The sequence below is a fragment of the Oncorhynchus mykiss genome, chromosome 5 (assembly GCF_013265735.2).
Source record: "Oncorhynchus mykiss isolate Arlee chromosome 5, USDA_OmykA_1.1, whole genome shotgun sequence".
NCBI lineage: Eukaryota > Metazoa > Chordata > Actinopteri > Salmoniformes > Salmonidae > Oncorhynchus > Oncorhynchus mykiss.
In genome coordinates, this window is record NC_048569.1 from 42,795,364 (window position 1) to 42,804,548 (window position 9,185).

Sequence of the window (9,185 nt, forward strand, 5' to 3'; positions counted from 1 at the left end):
TCCAAACATAATGATGGTCATTATGGCCAAACAGTTCTATTCAGACAGGAGGACATTTCTCCAAAAAGTACGATCTTTGTCCCCATGTGCAGTGTCAAACCGTAGTCTGGCTTTTTTATGGAGGTGTTGGAGCAGTGGCTTCTTTCTTGCTGAGCGGACTTTCAGGTTATGTCGATAAAGGACTCGTTTTACTGTGGATATAGATACGTTTGTACTTGTTTCCTCCAGCAACTTCACAAGGTCCTTTGCTGTTGTTCTGGGATTGATTTGTGGAGGTCTACAATTTCTTTTCTGGGGTCTAGGCTGATTTATTTTGATTATCCCATGATGTCAGGCAAAGAGGCACAGAGTTTGAAGGTCGGCCTTGAAATACATCCACAGGTACACCTCCAATTGACTCAAATTATGTCAATTAGCCTATCAGAAGCTTCTAAAGCCATGACATAATTTTCTGTAATTTTCCAAGCTGTTTAAAGGCACAGTCAACTTAGTGTATGTAAACTTCTGACCCACTGGAATTGTGATTATAATGAATTTTAAGTGAAATAATCTGTCTGTAAACAGTTGTAAGACAAAGTAGATGTCCTAACCGACTTGCCAAAACTATAGTTTGTTAACAAGAAATTTGTGGAGTGGTTAAAAAACTAGTTTTAATGACTCCAACCTAATTGTATGCAAACTTCCGACTTCAACTGTATGTGTCGCAATGTTCAAGGCTATAATAAGATATTTTATCTAACTGGGTGTATACAAGGCTCAATAAAATACTCTAGTGCAGCACCAACTTCCCTGGACCTAAAGACCACCTGACCCCGGACGCCACTGAACCCTGTGCACTTTTAAGGGATACTTTGGGATTTTGACAACGAGGCCCTTAATATTTTTGTTCAGTGTAGATAAATGCAACAATGTCAGATTTTGAGTTACAGTGAATTGAAATAAATTAGCTACTAATAAATGGATATCACGACTGGGAATACAGATATGCATCTGTTGGTCAGAGATAAGGTTGGGGTATGGATCAGAAAACCAGTCTGTGTGACCACCATTTGCCTCATGCAGCGTGACACCTCTCCTTTGCATAGAGTTGATCATGCTGGCCTGTGGAACATTGTCCCACTCCTCTTCAATGGCTGTGCAAAGTTGGAACACGCTGTCGTACACGGTGATCCAGAGCATCCCAAACATGCTCAATGGATGACGTGTCTGAGTACGCAGGCCATGGAAGAACTGGGACATTTTCAGCTTCCAGGAATTGTATACAGACCCTTGTGACATGGGGCTGTGCGTTATCATGCTGAAACATGAGGTGATGGTGGTATGGAACATTTGATATTTTATTTCAGCTCATGAAACATGGGACCAACACTTTTTACATGTTGTGTTTATATTCTTGTTCAGTGTACCCCCCCCCCCCCCCCCCCCCCCCAAAAGACTGATTGCCTTGTGGATACTATTTTTATGTCTCTGTCCAGTATGAAGGAAGTTCGTTTATTTTGCAAGTCTGCACTAGTGTTAGCGTAATGACTGCAGATACCCATAGACTTCCAGTTGTTGCACTAACTAGTTAGCAACTGCGCTAGCGCTAATTTCCTTCAAACCGGACACAGACACGAAAATGGAATCCACGAGTTCATCTGACTCTGGGGAAGTAGATAAAGGGCCTCATTGCTAAACTCTCAAAGTATCCCTTTAAGCTCTCACCTCTATCTATGCACTGCAATGGCTTCCCTTTTTCTACTACCAGTATGACAGCAGTGGGCAACACTGTACTTATTCTATAGCTGGAGGACAGCTGATATCTCCAGGAGTGATAAGTATAATTTTTGTATATCTGTTGTCTAGTACTTTCTTTTTGCGAGCTAGGGCCACCTATTTTATTAAGTGTTGCCTGTCTTCCCAACATTTTGGTGTGTGAACAGCTGACTGCTCATAACTTGACACATCAACCAGGTTTGGTAATCAGTGGCTGTACTGGAGGGGGAGTTGTAACCTGCCTAAATGACTACCGACCTGTAGCACTCATGTCTTTAGCTATGAAATGCTTTGAAACTCACATCAACACCATCATCCCAGAAACCCTAGACCCACTCCAATTCGCATACCGCCCCAACAGATCCACAGATGATGCAATCGTTATTGCACTCCACACTGCCCTTTCCCACACGTTCAACACCATAGTGCCCTTCAAGCTCATCTAAGGACCCTCCTCCGCAACTGGATCCTGGATTTCCTGATGGTGGTAAGGGTAGGCAACAACACATCTGCCATGCTGATCCTCAACACGGGGGCCCCTCAGGGTTGCGTGCTTAGTCCCCTCCTGTGTTCCCTGTTCGCCCACGACTGCACGGCCAAGCACGACTCCAACACCATTAAGTTTGCCAACAACACAACAGTGGTAGAACTGATCACCGACAACAATGAGGCCGCCTATAGCAGAGGTGGGCGATTCCAGACCTCGAGGACCTGATTGATGTCACAGTTTTGCCCCAGCCCCAGTTAACACACCTGACTCCAATAATCACCTAATCATGATCTTCAGTTTAGAATGCAATTAGATTAATTAGCTGTGTTTGCTAGGGATAGTGTGTCACTTTTTCTCCAATCAGGCCCTCAAGGACTGGTGTTTCCCACCCCTGGCCATTGGGGAGGAGTTCAGAGACCTGACCATGTGGTGCAAGGACAAAAACCTCTCCCTCAACGTGATCAAGACGAAGGAGATGATTGTGGACTTACAGGAAAAGGAGGACAGAGTACGCCCCCATTCTCATTGACGGGGCCGTAGTGGAGCAGGTTGAGAGCTTCAAGTTCCTTGGTGTCCATACCACCAACAAACTAACATGGTCCAAGCACACCAAGACAGTTGTGAAGAACCTATTCCCTCTCAGGAGACTGAAAAGATTTGGCATGGATCCTCAAAATGTTCTACAGCTGCACCATCGTGCAGTAAGATGTAAGAACTGGTCCTGTATCCATAAACCATATCAGAATAGAACATTTGTCATAAGTGCTGAGAATAGAGACATTTTACTCCTACTCTTATGAAAAAGCAATTCTAGCTATGCTTGAAGCCTCTTCAGTCATAAGAGTCACACCTAGTCAACAGATATTTAGGGCATCTCATGAGATGTCCTAACCAGTTAAGAGTTGTCAGCAGGTGTCTTGAGAATAGAAAAAACGCAGTGAGTCAGTGGTTCCATTGCCACATGCAATTGCTTTGGGGTTGTTAAAATGTTTTGATATTTCTAAACTCAGCAAAAAAATAAATGTCCTTTTTTCAGGACCCTGTCTTTAAAAATAATTCGTAAAAATGTGTCCTTACCAAACATCACCGGCACCATGTCGCCATTGGGCACAAACCCACCGTTGCTGAACCAGACAGGACTGGCAAAAAGTGCTCTTCACTGACGAGTCACGATTTTGTCTCACCAGGGGTGATGGTCGGATTTGCGTTTATCGTCAAAGGAATGAGCGTTAATCCGAGGCTTGTACTCTGGAGCGGGATCAATTTGGTCTGGGGCGGTGGGTCACAGCATCATCGGACTGAGCTTGTTGTCATTGCAGGCAATCTCAATGCTGTGCGTTATAAGGAAGACATCCTCCTCCCTCATGTGGTACTCTTCCTGCAGGCTCATCCTGACATGACCCTCCAGCATGACGATGCCACCAGCCATACTGCTCGTTCTGTGCATGATTTCCTGCAAGACAGGAATGTCAGTGGCTAGCGAAGAGCCCAGATCTCAATCCCATTGAGCACGTCTGGGACCTGTTGGATCGGAGGGTGAGGGCTAGGGCCATTCCCCAGAAATGTCCGGGAACATTTAGGTGCCTTGGTGGAAGAGTGGGGTAACATCTCACAGCAAGAACTGGAAAATCTGGTGCAGTCCATGAGGAGGAGATGCACTGCAGTACTAAATGCAGTGTGGAACTTGTTCAGTTTATGTCTCAGTTGTTGAATCTTGTTATGTTCATACAAATATGTACACATGTTAAGTTTACTGAAAAAAACGCAGTTGACAGTGAAATAACTTTTCTTTTCTTGCTGAGTTTATATGATCACTCCATAAATAATCTAGACCTACATGCAACAGTATCTCTTGCGTTTGTGACAACGATATCACAAGGCCTATTTCACATGATATGCTTAAATACTTAAAGCCACTAGGCTAATAAATGTGTTTTTCTTGCGATTATTTAATTACCTACAACATGTTATTTCAAGTTATCCATTTGGAGCACATTCCTAAATTTGGCCAGTGGAAGGCATCTAGGGCCTTTGTTAACTTTAATTGTGTTAAAATGACAGCTAGACCTTTCAAACGTATGCAACATTGTATGGAATATTGTCGGCAGCAGACTTGATGCCTACTATGCAAAAGCAATTAAGAGTTATTAAACAAGAGTGACGAGTCTGTTGATATAAAAGTAATATTGTAAAAATTCTGCTTTTAAACGACCATCAGATTTGGTAAAAAAGGTTATACATGCCAAATATGGAAAGCTGTTTTAACATATATAAATGTAATTATTAATGTAAATATATATATTTTTTCAATAAAAAAAGGATTTATCAATGTTAAAAATGTAATTATCAATATCAAAAATGTATTAGCAATATCAAAAATGTATTAGCAATATCAAAAATGTGGTCAGGACTGAGACAACGAGACCATTCAGGGACACTCAACACCACTGGTGTGTCTTTGGCATTAGAATTTGTGTAATTGTTCCACTGAAAAATACAACTATCACTAGGTTAGGTTTTCATGGCGGGTTTTCCTCTTAACTTTTTACCTGTCCTTTGCTATCATATTTATTTTGATCTTAACATATACTTTATGTACAAAGTACACTACATGGCCAAAAGTATGTGGACACTTGCTCATCAAACATCTCATTCTAAAATCATGAGAATTAATTTGGAGTTGGCCCCCCCTTTGCTTCCATAACAGCCTCCACTCTTCTGGGAAGGCTTTCCACTAGATGTTGGAACATTGCTGCGGGGACTTGCTCCCATTCAGCCGCAAGAGCATTAGGGAGGTCGGGCACAGATGTTGGGCGATTAGGCCTGGCTCGCAGTCGGCGTTCCAATTCATCACCAAAGCTGATCCACGGGTTTGAGGTCAGGGCTCTGTGCAGGCCAGTCAAGTCCTTCCACTCTGATCTTGACAAACCATTTCTGAATGGACCTCTCTTTGTGCACTGGGAATTTGTCATGCTGAAACAGGAAAGGGTCTTCCCCAAACTGTTGCCACAAAGTTTTAAGCATAGAATCGTCTACAATGTCATTGTATCATCTTATGATTAGATAAAGGTGCTCAATGGTGTGAGATTTCTGAAACTGCAAACGAAAAGTTCTGTTAGCATTGCTCCAAGTGAAGTCTTTTTCATTTGGGTTCAAAAACCATCAAGTGCCTTATACCAACAACTGGTCACAAATCAAAGACAGTTGTGTAAACATAGTCATGGCCTTTGCAGTACTGTCACTCGCCAGACAGCTAAACAATTGCTATAAAAAAACTTAGCTAAAGGCAGTAACTTAGCTATCTAACTAGTGAACCTGGCTGGATAGCCAACAGGTGCACAGAGAAAGTTCCTTTTTGGGTCTCAACTAACAGGCAGATCTTCTTGATTTTGGTTCAAAAGACATACTGTTAAATTCCTTTCGTAATGGAGATAGGTTTGCGGTTCAATAAATCAATGGAAATCAATGTGGTACTCGATAACTGTCCCAGAGTTCACATGGATGCTGCTGCCCTTGTCGCCATCTTGCATGGCCCCTGACAGCTGCCATAGCTAGTTTGTTTATCATGCAATATGACTACGTTGTACCTTTCTTGACTGCTTCAAACCTGGAGAAGCTAGTTTAGCTAGCTAGCTAGGCTAGTTGGGGCTGGATGCGCTTTCTCACCCTACACAGTTACAAATAAATGGCTCTTGGTCATTGTAACCTATCCTTCTCCTTTACCTTATAATTACGTCATTTTAATTCCATCTTCCATTGATTAGATATATCCTTATTATCCCACAACAACAAGCTACACGTGCCACACGCCACTCTCCAAAAGAGCAGCAGCATACAGTAAATTGTACAATTTCTCTTTATTTTTCTCTCCTGCAGCAGTTGGGGTCGGAACTGTACGGGTCCTTCCGGATAAGTCAGTTAAAATGACACAGACCTGAGACCTGTGAAAATCATATCAGATCTGAACCAGACCCATGACCTGATTTAGAATTTTGGATCTGGACCCACTCGGGTCACGGATCGGGTCCAGGTTGATCCGTGAAGACCTCTTCACTCTCACAGTGGTTGTCTGAAGCGTGCTATAGACTAGAGTTCACAGCTGGCGAATGGCAATGACTCACCGTGGTTGGTTATTCCCCATTTGCAACACTGTAAATAAGCATCATGGCGTCGTCACCATCATTCCTTTGCGGTACTGCAAACTGTTGTGATTACCAGCTGAGAAACTTGTATGAGTTGATTTCATTCCTAGCTCAGAGTTTGCCTGAAGATCATTCGAAAACCTACTCTGAGCTGGGATTATTTTGTCTTAAAACAGGTTAACAGGATTCACTTTTCACAGGTTAACAGGATTTTGTTCTGAGATGCTTTGTGGATAGGGCCTTGGCCTAGGGACCACTTCATCCTGCTCAGCAAGCATTACTGGTATTGGTTTGTCTGCGTATCAGGGTCTTTGTTATGGGCCAGCTGCCATTGTCACTTAACTGTGGGTTTATTTTTAGATCCCAAAGTTGCCTTTTTGGATGCCTTTCACAACACTGCAAGGGCTGGTTCTATAAAATAGCCACCAGAAGCAATGGCGGGTTTACATGTCAAGTATCAATGGACATCCCAACACAGTGTTCAGATACTCTGCCTATCAGATGCTGAACAGAAAGCTGGGTTATGTTCATTAGGTACCAAACTTAATAAAACGGACTGAAAATCTGAACTTGGAATACTCAAGGAATACTCATTTTCTGTTGCAAAACGTTTTGGTATGGTGTGCCTGAATTAACGCAACCCTGATGGTGGCACTGGAGCAGTAAATCATTGCGAGTTATAAGGTACGTGGATCAGATGTGTCCATTATCTCGTGGCTACTGGGGTACAATGACAAATGACCTTTGACAGCAATTCTATGAGAGATTGGAAGCGCGGTATTGAATTCTGCTGCAGGTCGGTAGCCTACATGCAATAAATCATGTAAATTGATTCGAAATTAAATCGGCATATACCTGTAGCCGGTATGTGATTTCATATGATTAGCTAACAAATGAACAGCTGCTCAAGGAGGCCCAAATCTCAGATGTAATTCAATCAGCTTGGGGTTCTATGAATAAGATGTACAGAAGATAATGTATGAGATTGGTATTCCAAAGCATAACTCAAAGTGACATTCTGAAAGGAGACAACGTATTGTAAGACATACCACCTTTATTAAATGCACAGTATTACAAGGAGCATTTCCATTAACTGCAGAGAAGCTACTCTTATGATGCACAAAGCATAGAATTGATTGATAGAATCGACTAATACTTAAACAGTGGGATTGAATCTGTCGGGAGAAAAAAAACACACACACACCGCAGCTCAGGGGTATCACATACAAATGCACGCATACACTCAGACTCTCACGCGACATCATTCAGACAGCAGGTAAAACGTCATCTGCACAGGGATGAAAAAAAATCTATTATGCTTTTTCCTATTTACAAAATAAATCATTGACACTCCTCCCATCCCAAAATAGATTACATTCAAAAAGGTCCCATCCCTTCTAGATTACATTCAAAATGATACACTATTCATGATGCAAAGTCACAGTTATTCATCTGAAGGAACACCAAAAATAAGCTACAGTCAGAGATAGAGACGAGTGGTTGGGGGGTTGAAAATATGGCCTCTGTCCCCATTGGGTCACCTGGTTACTGGATTTGGTCCTTTGACGTTCCAGGTTACCAAGAGTCTATGGCCTTCTCAGACAGACAGCATCACTCAGTCATAACTTATATGGTCCTTCCATCCGATAGGAAAGTAGAGTGAGCGGGGATATAGGACTCAGAAGAGTTGAATGAAATCTCTCCAGTTCCAAAGTAAAATAACATACAATAATTATTATTATTATTATATGAAATTATGAACAAACACAAATACTGTTTTTTTGTATTTACATATTGCCAATGGCCCATAACACATATTTCTTTAATGTCACACGTTTTTGATATGGTACCTGTTTATAACAGAATATACTATAGACCATACTATTAATTTAGACAAATATCAGAACTGTACAGAATGGATTGCAGATTATAGGCGAGAGTATTCAAAGCAGACACACATGACTATAATACAGAACGGACTACATTGCATTACGAACATTTTCAGACCGCATCACTTTTTCCACATTTTGTTACGTTACAGCCTTATTCTAAAAGATTAAATGAACAAAAAAAATCCTCAATGTACACACAATACCCAGGAAACAGGTTTTTAGAAATGTTTGCAAACTTTTTTTGTTTTTAAATAACAGAAATACCTTATTTACATAAGTATTCAGAGCCTTTGCTGTGATACTCAAAATTGAGCTCAGGTGCATCCTGTTTGCATTGATTATCCTTGGTTCTACAACTTGATAGGAGTTCACTTGTGGTAAATTCAATTGATTAGATATGATTTGGATAGGCACACATCTGTCTATGTATCAAGTCCCACAGTTGACAATGCATGTCAGAGAAAAAAACAAGCCATGAGGTCGAAGGAATTGTCCATAGAGCTCTGAGACAGGATTGTGTCGAGGCACAGATCTGGGGGAGGGTGCCAAAAAATGTCTGCAGCATTGAAGGTCCCCAAGAACACAGTGGCCTCCATTCTTAAATGGAATTAGTTTAGAACCACCCAGCTCTTCCTAGAGCTGGCCAAACTGGGCAATCGGGGAAGAAGGGCCTTGGTCAGGGAGATGACCAAGAACCCGATGGTCACTCTGACGGCGCTCCAGAGTTCCTCTGTGGGAATGGGAGAACATTTCAGAAGGACAACCATCTCTGCTGCACTCCACCAATCAGGTCTTTATGGTAGAGTGACCAAACGAAAGCCACTCCTCAGTAAAAGGCACATACAGTTGAAGTCGGAAGTTTACATACGCTTAGGTTGAAGTCATTAAAATTAGTTTTTCAACCAC